This window comes from Papio anubis, unplaced genomic scaffold (assembly GCF_008728515.1).
Source record: "Papio anubis isolate 15944 unplaced genomic scaffold, Panubis1.0 scaffold347, whole genome shotgun sequence".
Taxonomy (NCBI): Eukaryota; Metazoa; Chordata; class Mammalia; order Primates; family Cercopithecidae; genus Papio; species Papio anubis.
Window position 1 is genome coordinate 40,882 of NW_022163607.1, and position 12,766 is coordinate 53,647.

At 54.1% G+C, this 12,766-nt stretch overlaps 4 pseudogenes; all 4 read left to right on the forward strand.

The window, feature by feature from the left end:
* Positions 1-391: 391 nt before the first annotated feature.
* On the forward strand, positions 392-510 carry LOC116273068 (annotated as a pseudogene).
* Positions 511-2,686: 2,176 nt separating this feature from the next.
* LOC116273079 lies at positions 2,687-2,805 on the forward strand (annotated as a pseudogene).
* Positions 2,806-9,581: 6,776 nt separating this feature from the next.
* LOC116273078 lies at positions 9,582-9,700 on the forward strand (annotated as a pseudogene).
* A 2,294-nt stretch (positions 9,701-11,994) lies between these two features.
* LOC116273070 lies at positions 11,995-12,113 on the forward strand (annotated as a pseudogene).
* Positions 12,114-12,766: the final 653 nt, after the last annotated feature.

Consider the following 12,766-nt stretch of genomic DNA (forward strand, 5'->3'; position numbering starts at 1 on the left):
GTGGTGGGGGTGTTGTGAGTAAAAGACCACAGGACTGGGCCGGCTGTTCACCCTTGGCCAGCCCTGAGGGCTCTGGGTGGGTGGGGCAAGAGGGGGCCTCTCAGGAGCTCCTGAGCGGCCAGGGATCCAAAAGAATACCTCCGCGACACCTCGGAGGACCAGTCGGGGTCCTAGGAACCTGGGCCCTGGGCTCTGACACCTCGGAGCACTCCCTGTTCCGAGCGGGACTGACGTGGTGAAAGCTCGGGAGCTTGGGAGCTGGGGAAAGGCTGCGGGCAAGTGGCTCTGGGGTCCCAATCCGAACCCTGTGGTCCTGGGCTGGCGTTGCCGGTTGGAAGCCAGTGGGTATGGTTGGGCAGGGCTCTTGGGGCAACCAGGCGCCTCTGTGGGCGTCTGTGGCCATACCACCCTGAATGTGCCCGATCTCCTCGGATCTCTGAAGCTAAGCACGGTCGGGCCTTGTTAGTACTTGGATGGGAAACCGCCTGGGAATACCGGGTGCTGTAGAGTTTTTTGCCCTTCCTTCCTTCCTTCCTTCCTTCCTTCCTTCCTTCCTTCCTTCCTTCCTTCCTTCCTTCCTTCCTTCCTTCCTTCCTTCCTCCCTCCCTCCCTCCCTCCCTCCCTCCCTCCCTTCCTTCCTTCCTTCCTTCCTTCCTCTCTTTCTTTCTTTCTCTTCCAGACAGAGTCTAGTTCTGTCACCCAGGCTGCAGAGCAGTGGCACGATCTTGGCTCACTGCAAGCTCCGCCTCCCGGGTTCACACCATTCTCCTGCCTCAGCCTCCTGAGCACCTGGGACTACAGGCGCCCGTCAGCACGCCCGGCTCATGTTTTGCAGTTTTAGTAGAGATGGGGTTTCACCGTATTAGCCAGGCTGGCATAGATCTCCTGAAGTTGTGATACACCCGCCTCGGCATCCCAAAGTACTGGCATTACAGGCTTGATCCACCACACCTGGCCTACTGTAGGCTTTTGTGGCATACCCCTCCCTCCCTTCCCCCTCCTGTCGCCATGCTTCCAAACTTCCCCTGACTGCTCCCCCTTTATTGCCCACCTACACCCCTGCTGCAGCTGGGGATCTCCTGCTGGCAGTCCGTCACAAAACACCACTGGTCAGCAGCATCCCACTGCTTCCACCTCGCCATCGCCCACCAGGGCCCCTTCTCCAGCCTGGGAGGGCAGGGGGCCGGACCCCAAAGACGCAGTCGCGGGTTCCATGCCGTTCGCGGTGCCTTCCTTCTCCCGGAAGGCCCAGGCAATTCAATCCACTCATCCGGCGCCTCTGCAATCTTCCAAAGTGGGGAAAGGGGTGGGCAGGGGCAGTGGGTGCCACACACGCCAGCCAAGACCTCTGCTCCAGAATGCAGGGACCACTTTATCCGAGGGAAGACATTGCTTTGCCAGCCAATAGGAAAACCATCCCTGTCCATCCAGATTCCTATTGCCATCAACTTCTTGTAAACTCCAGTCTCGAGGACATGCCAGAGACCCAGGCCTCAGGCACCGTGGGCACTCCCGGTGTCACGGCTCCCGCCAAATGCGTGGGTGCACTCTGCAAATCAAGGGGCCCACACACTGCACCAAGAGCACAGGGAGGTGCCAACAAAGGAAGGAGCCTATGAAACCCACCTCCAAAGCAAGCAATCAATCCAAGACAAAACCCGTCTCAGCGCTCCATTGCTCCTCTCCAGTGGACGGCCTGGCCAAGCTATTCTGGCCCAGTGCAAGCCCCCTCCACCCTATCCCGGCCTGATCAAAAGGGCCCCGCCTACAGAGCAGGTTGTTCCCTCTAAAAGGCTCTATCACTCTTGCTCTCTAGCTTCTTCCCCCTCTCTCTTCTGGGTGTGCCCCTGCACATTGCGATACTTCTGTCGCCTTCCCTCTGTGTTTCTGTCTCTCTCTCTTTCTCTGTCCCTCTCTCTTTCTCTGCCTCTCTGTCTCTTCCCCTGTCCCACTCCCCTGTCTCTCTCGATCTCTGTTTCTCTCCCTCCCTCGGTTTCAATCTCTCCATACATCTCTTCTTTGCTCTTCTTCAAGCTGTTTGTGTGTGCATGCATGTGTGCATGTCTGTGTGTGTGTGTCTCTGCATGCACGTGTGTGTACATTCCCACATGTGACCACCCGGATGTGGCTGTGTGTGGGCCTGTGGATTTGCTCCTGATGGTGGTGTGGTGTGTCTGGGTTTCTCTCAGCCCCTCTCTCCGGAGATACGGTTGCCAGCTCCAGTGCCAGCCTGGGGCAAACCAGGGCCATCAGCCATCCCCCAAACCCCCACGCCGTCTTGCCCACAGGCTGGGCCTTGGTTGGGACAAGCGTCCATGATAGGTGCCTTCTCAGAAAAAGGCCACTCTCGGCATGGCTGGCTGTTTGCCCTTGACCAGCCCTGACACCCCTGGGTGGGTGGGGCAAGAGGGGGCATCACAGAAGCTCCCGAGTGGCCATGGATCTAGAAGAATACCTCTGAGACAGGGTGGATGGGCTGTCATGATTGTGGGCCCTGGGCCCTGATGCCTTGGAGCACTCCCTGTTCCATGCAGGCCCGACGTGGTGGAAACTCTGGAGCTTGGGAGCCAGGGAAAGGCCTCGGGCTAGCGGCTCCAGGGTCCAGATCCGAACCCGGTGGTGCCGGTTGGAAACCAGCAGGCATGGCTGGGTGGCACTCATGGGGCAGCCATGGGACTCTGCTGCTGTCTATGGCCATACCACCCTGAACGTGCCCGATCTCAGCTGATCGCGGAAGCTAAGCAGTGTTGGGCCTGGTTAGTACTTGGATGGGAGACCGTCTGGGAATACCGGGTACTTTAGGCCTTTTTGCTTTCTTTCTTGACTTTCTTTCTTTTGTACCTTCCTTTCTTCACTTCTCGTTCTCTCTTCTTTCTTTCTTTTCTTTCTTTCTCTCTCTCTTCCTTTCAATCTCTCTTTCTTCTTTCTTTCCTTCTTTCTTTCTTTTCTTTCTTTCTCTCTCTCTTTCTTCTTTCTTTCCGTCTTTCTTTCTTTCTCTCTCTCTCTTTCTTTCTCTCCCTTCCTTCCTTCTTTCTCTCCCTTCCTTCCTTCCTTCCTTCCTTCCTTCCTTCCTTCCTTCCCTTCCTTCTTCCTTCCATCCTTCCTTCCTTCCTTCCTTCCTTCCTTCTTTCCTTCCTTCCCTTCCTTCCTTCCTTCCTTCCTTCCTTCCTTCCTTCCTTCCCTTCCTTCCTTCCTTCCTTCCTTCCCTTCCTTCCTTCCTTCTTTCCTTCCTTCCTTCCTTCCTCTTTTCTCTCTTTCTTTCTTTCTTTCTCTCTCTCTCTCTCTCTCTCTCTCTCTCTCTCTCTCTCTCTCTTTCTTTCTCTTCCAGACGGAGTCTCACTCTGTCACCCAGGCTGGAGGGCAGTGTCGGGATCTTGGCTCACTGCAAGCTCCGCCTCCCAGGTTCCGCCATTCTCCTGCCTCAGCCTCCCGAGCAGCTGGGACTACAGGCGCCTGCCACCACACCTGGCTCATGTTTTGTAGTTTTAGTAGAGACGGCATTTTACTGTGTTAGCCAGGCTTGTATGGATCTCCTGACCTTGTGATCCACACACCTCGGGCTCCTAAATTGATGGGATTACAGGCGAGACCCAGCACGCCCGGCCCTGCTGTAGGCTTTTGTGGCTTTCCCCCTCCCTCCCTTCCCCCTACTGTCACCATGCTTCCCAACCTCCCCTGACTCTGCTCCCCGTTTATCGCCTGCCTACAATGCCTCCAGGGCCGGGAACCTCCTTCTGGGGTTCCGCCACCAAAGCTCCACCAGGCAGAAGCATCCCACTGCTTCTGCCTTGCCGTCGCCCATCCAGGAGAAGGGCTCCAGCCCAGGAGGGCAGGGGGCCAGACCCGAAAGGCCCAGATGTGGGTTCCCTGCTGTTCTTGGTTCCTTCCTGCTCCCGGAACACCCATGCGATCCAATCCACTCATCAGGCGCCACTGCAACCTTCCAAACCGGGGGAAGGGGCAGGCAGGGGCAGTGAGTGCCACACACGCCAGCCAGGAACTCTGCTCCAGAACACAGGGGCTGCTTTATCTGGGGGAAGGACATTGCTTCGCCAGCCACCAGGAAAACAGTCCCTGTGCACCTGGATTCCCATTGCCACCAACTTCTTGTAAACTCCAGTCCCAAGGACATGCCAGAGACCCAGGCCTCCGGCCCTGTGGGCATGCCAGGTGCCATGGCTCCCGCCAAATGGACCAGTGCCCTCTGTAAATCCAGGGGTCCACTGCCCTGCACCAAGAGTACAGGGAGATGACAACAAAGGAACGAGTGTAGGAAACCCAACTCCAAAGCAAGCAATTAATCCAAGACAAAACCTGTCTCAGCACTCCACGTTGCTCCTCTCGCATGGACGGCCTGGCCACCCTATTATGGCCGAACCCAAGCCCCTCCACCCTATCCAGGACTGCTCAAAAGGGCCCTGCCTACCGGATCAGGGTGGTATCTCTCCAAGACTCTATTGCTCTCCCTCTCTAGCTCCCTCCCCCTCTGTATTCCTGGTTTGCCCCTGCATCTCGCGCTACTTCTGATGCATTCCCTCTGTTTCTGTCTGTCTCTGTCCCTCTCTCTCTCTTTGCCTCTCTGTCTGTCTCTTTCCCTCTCCCCATCCCCTGTCTCTCTCGATGGTTGTCTCTCTCCCTCCGTCAGTTTCAATCTCTCCATCCTTCTCTTCCTTGCTCTCCTTCAAGCTGGTTGTGTGTGTGTGCATCTGTGTGGGTGTGTGTGTCTGTGTGTGTGTGCATGTGCGTGTGTGGGTTCCCGCATGTGAGCGCCCAGGTGTGTCTCTGTGTGGGGCAGTGGATTTGCTCCTGGTAGTGGTGGGGTGTGTCTGGGTTTCTCTCAGCCCCACTGGCCGGGTATCAGGCTGCCAGCTCAAGTGTCAGCCTGGGGCAAAGCAGGGCCATCCCCCATCTCCAACCTCTCACTCCCTCTTGCCCACCGGCCGGGCCTTCGTCAGGACAAGCGACTGTGGTGGGGGCGTTGTGATAAAAAGACAACGCGCAGCTGGGCCGGCTGTTGGCCCTTGGCCAGCCCTGACGGCTCTGGTTGGGTGGGGCAAGAGGGGGACTCACAGGAGCTCCTGAGTGGCCAAGGATCCAAAAGAATACCTCCGTGACAGGGTGGAGGACAGGACGGGGTCCCAGGATTGTGATCCCTGGGCCCTGACACCACAGAGCACTCCCTGTTCCAAGTGGGCCCAACGTGGTGGAAGCTCGGGAGATCAGGAGCCGGAGGAAGGCCGAGAGCTAAGGGCTCAGGGGTCCTGATATGAGCCTGGAGGCCCCGGGCCGGCGGTACCAGCTGGAGGCCTGCGAGCACGGCTGGACTGGGCTCTTGAGGCATCCAGGCTCCTCTGCCTGTGTCTCCTGCCATACCACCCAGAATGCCCCCGATCTCTTCTCTCTCTTTCTTTCTTTCTCTTTCTTTCTTTCTTTCTCTTTCTTTCTTTCTTTCTTTTTTTCTTTCTTTCTTTCTTTCTTTCTTTCTTTCTTTCTTTCTTTCTTTCTTTCTTTCTTTCTTATTTCTTTCTTTACTTCTTTCTTTTCTTTCTCTCTCTCTCTTTCTTTTCTTTCTTTCCCTCTTTCTTTCTTCCTTTCTTCTTTCTATCTTTCTTTCTTTCTCACTCTCTCTCTTTATCTTCTTTTTTCTTTTCTTTCTCTCTTTCCTTCTTTATTTTCTTTCATTCTTTCTCTCTCTTTCTCTCCTTTCTTTCTATCTTTTATTTCTTTCTCTCTTTCTTTCCTTCTTTCTGTCTTTCCTTCTTTCTTTCTCTCTTTCATTATTTCCTTCTTTTGTTTTTTCTGGTTTGTTTTCTTTCTTTCTCTCTTCTTTCTTTCTTCCTTCTTGCTTTCCTTCTTTTCTTTCTTTCTCTCTATCTTTCTTTCTTCTTTCTTTCCTTCTCGCTTTATTATCTTTCCCTCTTTCTCTCTCTCTTTCCTTCTTCCTTCTTTATTTCTCACTTTCTAATCTTTCCTTCTTTCTTTCTCTCTCTCTTTCTTTCTTCTTTCTTTCTTTTTCCTTCCTTCCTTCCTTCCTTCCTTCCTTCCTTCCTTCCTTCCTTCTCTCCCTCCCTCCCTCCCTTCCCTCCCTCCCTCCCTCCTTCCCCTTCCTTCCTTCCTTCCTTCCTTCCTTCCTTCCTTCCTTCCTTCCTTCTTCCTTCCTTCCTTCCTTCTATTCCTTCCTTCTTTCCTGTCTGTCTTTTTCCAGGCCAGTTCTCTGTCACACCCAGGCTGGAGGGCAGTGGCGCTATCTCGGCTCACTGCAAGCTCTGCATCCCGGGTTCACCCCATTCTCCTGCCCGACAGGCGGGGTTTCACCGTGTAAGCCAGGCTTGTCTGGATCTCCTGACCTCGTGATACACATGCCTCGGTCCCCAAAAGTGCTGGGATTACAGGCGTGGTCCACCGCACCCGGCCAGCAGTAGGCTTTTGTGGCTTCCCCCCTCCCTCCCTTCCCCCTACTATCGCCATGCATCCCAACATCCCCTGACTCTGCTCCCCCTTTATTGTGCCTCTACACCCCTGCCGCAGTCGGGGACCTCCTTCTAGGGGTGCGCCAACAAAGCACCCCCGGGCAGCAGCATTCCACCACTTCTGTCTAGCCGCCCCCCCGCCAGGAACCCGGCTCCAGCCTGGGAGGGCAGGGGGCCGGACCCCAAAGGCGCAGGCCCAGGTGTTGGCATTGTGAGAAAAATGCCAAGTGCCATGGTCCGCCTGTTCGCCCTTGACCAACCCTTAGGTCTCTGGCTGGGTGGGGCAAGAGGGGGCCTCACAGGAGCTCCTGAGCTGCCAGGGATCCAAACGAATACTTCCGCGACAGGGTGGAGGACCAGACGGGGTCCCAGGATCCTGGGCCCTGGGCCCTGACGTCTGGGAGCACTCGCTGTTCCGAGCGGGCCTGATGTGGTGATAGCTTGGCAGCTCGGGATCCGGGTTAAGGCCGCAGGCGAGAGGTTCGGGGGTCCCGATACGAGCTGCGAGGCCCCGGGCTGGTGGTCCTGGCTGCACGCCGGCGGTCATGGCTGGGCCTGGCACTTGTGGCAGCCAGGCGCCTCTGCCTGCGTCTACGACCATACCACCCTGAACGCGTCCCATCTTGTCTGATCTCTGAAGATAAGCAGGGTAGGACCTGGTTAGTACTTGGATGGGAGACTGTCTCTGAATACCGTGTGCTGTTGTCTTTATTGCATTCTTTCATCTTTTTTTCTTTTCTACCTTCCTTTCTTTCCTTCTCTCTCTCTTTCTTTTCTTTCTCTCTTTCTTTCCTTCTTTCTTTCTTCCTTTCTTTCTTCTTTCTTTCCTTCTTTCTTTCTTTCTCTCTCTTTCTTTCCTTCTTCCTTTTCTTTCCCTCTCTCTTTCTTTCTTTCTTCTTTCCTTCTTTCTTTCTTTTCTTGGTTTCTTTCTTCCTTTCTTTCTATCCTTTCTTACTTTCTTTCGTTCTTTTCTTTTCTTTCGTTCTTTCTTTTCTTTTCTTTCTTTCTCCTTCCTTCCTTCCTTCCTTCCTTCCTTCCTTCCTTCCTTCCTTCCTTCCTTCCTTCCTTCCTTCCTCCTTTCTTCCTTTCTTCCTTTCTTCCTTTCTTTCTCCTTCTTTCTTTCTTCTTTTTCTTCCAGACAGAGTCTCACTCTGTCACAAAGGCTGCAGTGCAGTGGCGCGATCTCGGCTCACTGCAAGCTCTGCATCCTGAGTTCATGTCATTCTCCTGCCTCAGCCTCCTGAGCACCTGGGACTATAAGCGTCCTCCACCCCGTCCGGCTCATGTATTGTAGTCTTAGTAGAGATGGGGTTTCACCATGTTAGCCATGCTGGTCTGCATCTCCTGACCTCGTGATCCACCTGCCTTGGCCTCCCAAATTGCTGGGATTACAGGCATGATCCACTGCAGGCAGCTTCTGTGGCTTCCCCCCTCCCTCCCTTCCCCCTACTGTCGCCATGCTTCCCAACCTCCCCTGACTCTGCTCCCACTTTATCGCCTGCCTACACCCTCATCACAGCTGGAGACCTCCTCCTGGGGGGTCCGCTACCAAAGCACGACTGGGGAGCAGCATCCAACTGCTTCTGCCTTGTCGCCGACTTGCCAGGAGCCCGTACAAGTGCGGGTTCCCTGCTGTTCGTGGTGCCTTCCTGCTCCCGGAATGCCCAGACGATTCAGTCCACTCATCGTTCGCTGCCTTCCAAATTGGGGGAAGGGGAGGGCAGGGGCAGCACGTGCCACACACACTAGCCAAGACCTCCACTCCAGAACTCAGGGCTGCTTTATCTGGGGGAAGGATGTTGCCTCGCCAACCACTGGTAAAACAGTTCCTGTGCACCGGATTCCCATTGTCACCAACTTCGTGTAAACTCCAGTCCCGAGGACACGCCAGAGACCCAGGCCTCAGTCCCAGTGGGCACGCCCAGTGACACGGCTCCCACCAATAGGACGGGCGCAGTCTGCAAATCAATGTGACCACCGCACTGCACCAAGACCACTGGGTGGTGCCAACAAAGGAAGGAGCCTATGAAACCCACCTCCAAAGCAAACAATTAATCCAGGACAAAACCCGTCTCAGCGCTCCGTTGCTCCTCTAGCATAGACGGCCTGTTCACCCTGTTCTGGCCCAGTCCAAGCCCCCTCCAACCTATCCCGGCCTGCTCAAAACGTCCCTGCACACCGGAGTAGGGAGTTCCCTCTCCAAGACTCTATCGATTTTGCTCTCTACCTCCCTGTGCCTCTCTCTTCTGGGTTTGCCCCCGCACGTGGCGCTACTTCTGTCACCTTCCCTCTGTCTCTCTGTCTCTCTCTCTTTCGCTGTCCCTCTCTCTTTCTCCGCCTCTCTATCTGTCTCTTTCCCTCTCCACCTCCCCTGTCTCTCTCAATCACTGTATCTCTCCCTCGTTTTCAATCTCTCCATCCATCTCTTCCTTGATCTCCTTCAAGTCGTTTGTGTGTGCGTGCACTTGTGTGTGTGCGTGTATGTGTGTGTCTGTGTGTGTGCGCATGTGCGTGCAATTTCCCACGTGTGCCTGTGTGTTGGGCTGTGGATTTGCTCCTGGTGATGGTGGGGTGTGTCTGGGTTTCTCTCAGCCCCTCTTGCTGGAGATCAGGTTGCCGGTTCTAGTGCCGGCCTGGGGCAAAGCAGGGCCATACCCCAACCCCCAACCTCCCATGCCTTCTTGCCCACCTGGCGCATCTTGGTCATTACAAGTGACCGTGGTGGGGGCATTGTGAGAAAAAGACCATGTGCGGCTTGGCCGGCTGTTTGACCTTGTCCAGCCACGACGGCTCTGGCTGGGTGGGACAAGAGGGGGCCTGACAGGAGCTCCTCAGTGGCCAGGGATCCAAAAGAATAACTCCATGACAGGGAGGAGGACCGGACAGGGTTCCAGGAACGTGGGCCCTGGGCCCTGACGCCTCGGAGCACTCCCTGTTCTGAGCAGGCCCGATGTGGTGGAAACTCGGGAGCTTGGGAGCCAGGGGAAGGCCATGGGCGAGTGGCTTGGGGATCCCGATATGATCCTGGTGGCCCCGGGCCAGCGGTGCCAGGTGGAAGACCTCGGGCATGACTGGGCCAGGTTCTTGGGGCAGCCAGGCGCCTCTGCTGGAGGCTATGGCCATACCACGCTGAACGAACCCGATCTTGTCTGATCTCGGAAGATAAACAGGGTTGGGCCTGTTTAGTACTTGCATGGGAGACCTCGTGGGAATACCAGGTGCTGTAGGCTTTTTTGCTTTCTTTCTTGTCTTTCTTTCTTTTGTACCTTCCTTTCTTTCCTTCTCTCTCTCTCCTTTCTTTTTCTTTCTTTTCTTTGTCTCTTTTTTCCTTCTTTCTTTCTCTATTTTTCTTCTTTCTTTCTTTTCTTTCTTTCTCTTTCCTTCTTTCCTTCTTTTTTCTTTCTTTTCTTCTTTCTTTTCTTTCTCTCTTTCTTTCTTTTTTCTCTTTCATTCTTTCTTCTCTTCTTTCTTTCTTTACTTCTTTCTTTCTCTCTTTTCTTTCTTTGTCTCTTTCTTTCTTATGTTCTTTCTTCCTTCTTTCCTTCTTTCTTTCTCTTCTTTCTTTCTTTTTTCTGTCTCCTCTCTTTCTTTCTTTCTCTCTTTCTTTCTTACTCTCATTTTCTTCTAGATGGAATCTCGCTCTCTCATCCAGGCTGGAGTGCTGTGGCGCTATCTCTGCTCACTGCAAGCTCCGCCGCCCAGGTTCACGCCATTCTCCTGCCTCAGCCTCCAGAGCAGCTGGAACTACAAGCGCCCATCACCGCACCAGGCTCATGTTTTGTAGTTTTAGCAGAGACTGAGTTTCACTGTGTTAGGCTGGTCTGGATCTCCTGACCTCGTGATCCACCCACCTCGGCTTCCCAAAGTATTGGGATTACAGGCATGATCCACTGGTCCCGGCCTGTTGTAGACTTTTTTGGCTTCCTCCCTCACTCAATTCCCCCTACTGTCACCATGCTTCCCAACCCCCCCGACTCTGCTCCCCCTTTTTCACCTGCCTACACCCCGGCTGCAGCTAGGGACCTCTTCCTGGTGGTCTGCCACCAAAGCACCACCAGGAAGCAGCATCCCACTGCTTCCGCCTCACTTCCACCTGGCCAGGAGCCAGGTTCCAGCCCAGGAGGGCAGGGGACCGGACCCCAAAGACGCAGGCGTGGGTTCACTGCCATACACAGTGCCTTCCTGCTCCCGGAACACCCAGGCAATTCAAGATACCCATTGGGTGCCGCCACAACCTTCCAAACCGGGTGAAGGGTTGGACAGGGGCAGCTCGGTGCCACACACGCCATCCAAGACCTCCACTCCAGAACACAGGGACTGCTTTATCCTGGGGAAGGACATTGCTGTGCCAGCCACCAGGAAAACAGTCCCTGTGCACCCGGATTCCCATTGCCATCAACTTCGTGTAAACTCCAGTCCCAAGGATACAACAGTGACCCAGGCCTCGGGACCCGTGGGCACACCCAGTTCCACGGCTCCGGCCAAACAGGCAGGGGCACTCTTCAAATCAAGGGGCCCAGCACACCACACCAGGAGCACAGGGAAAGTGCCAACAAAGGAAGGAGCCTACTAAACCCACCTCCAAACAAGCAATGAATCCAAGACAAAACCAGTCTCAGCACTCCATTGCTCCTCTCCCATGGATGGCCTGATCAACCTGCTCTGCCCCAGCACCTCACGCTACTTCAGTCACCTTCCTTCTGTCTGTCTATCTCTGTCTCTTTCTCTGTCCCTCTCTCTTTCCCTGCCTCTCTGTGTGTCTCTTTCCCTCTCCCTCTCCCCTGTCCCTGGATCGCTGTCTCTCTCCCTCCCTCAGTTTCAATCTCTCCATCCATCTCTTCCTTGCTCTCCTTCAAGCCTTTTGTGTGTGCATGCATATGTGTGTGTGTGTCTGTGCGTGTGCGTGTGCACGTGTGTGGGTTCCCACACGCGAGTGCCCGGGTGTGTCTGTGTGTGGGGCTGTGGATTTGCTCCTGGGGGTGGTGGGGTGTGTCTTTGTTTCTCTCAGCACCTCTCCATGGGGATCAGGCTGCCGGCTCCAGTGCCAGCCTGTGGCAAAGCAGGGCCGTCCCCCAACCCCCAAACCCCACGCCCTAATCCACCGGCAGGGTTTTCCTTGGGACAAGCTATCGGGGTGGGGTCACTGTGAGAAAAAGGCCATGCTCTGCTGGGCCGGCTGTTCACCCTTGGCCAGCCCTGACAACTCTTTGTGGGTGGGGCAAGAGGGGGCCTTGCAGGAGCTCCTGAGCAGCCAGGAATCCAATGGAATACCTGTGCTACGGGGTGGAAGACTGGATGGGGTCCCAGGATCGTGGGCCCTGGGCCCTGACACCTCAGAGTGCTCCCTGTTACGAGCGGGCCCAACGTGGTGGAAGCTTGGGAGCTCGGGAAGTGGGGTAAGGACATGGGTGAGAGCCTCGGGGGTCCTGATCTGAGCCCGGTGGGCCCACGCTGGGGGTGCTGGTTTGAAGCCGGCAGGCATGGCTGGGCTGGGCTCTTGGGACAGCCAGGCGCCTCTGCAGGCATCTATGGCCATACCACCCTGAACGCTCCCTGTCTCCTCTGTTCTGGGAAGCTACTCAGGGTTGGGCCTTGTTAGTACTTGGATGGGAGACCACCTGGGAATACTGGGTGCAGTAGGTTTTTGGCTTCTTTCTTTCTTTTCTACCTTACTATGTTCCTTTCTCTCTCTCTCTTCTTTCTTTGTTTCTTTCCTACTTTCTTTTCTTTCTTTCTCACTTTCTGTCTTCTATCTTTCCTTCTTTCTTTTCTTTCCTTTTTCCTTCTTTCTTTCCATCTTTCTTTCTTTCCTTTCTTTGTTTCTCTCTTTCTTTCTTCTTTCTTTCCTTCTTTCTTTCTTTTCTTTCATTTCTCTTTCTTTCTTCTCTTTCTTTCTTACTTCCTTTCTTCTATCTTTCCTTCTTTCTTTTCTTTCTTTGTTCTCTCTCTCTCTTTCTTTTTTCTTGCTTGTTTGCTTTCTTTCTTCTTTCTCTCCTTCTTTCTTTCTTTTCTTTGTCTTTCTTTCTTCTTTCTTTATTCCTTTCTTTCTTTTCTTTGTTTCTCTCTCTTTTTCTTTCATTTCTTTCTCTCTTTCTTTTCTTCCTTCCTTTCTTTCTTTTCTTTCTTTCTTCCCCTCTCTGTTTCTTTCTTTCTTCCATTCTTTTCTTTCTCTCTTTCTTTCCTTCTTTTTTCCTTTTCTCCTTCCTTCCTTCCTTCCTTCCTCCCTCCCTCCCTCCCTCCCTCTCTCTCTCTTTCTTTCTTTCTTTCTTTCTTTCTTTCTTTCTTTCTTTCTTCCC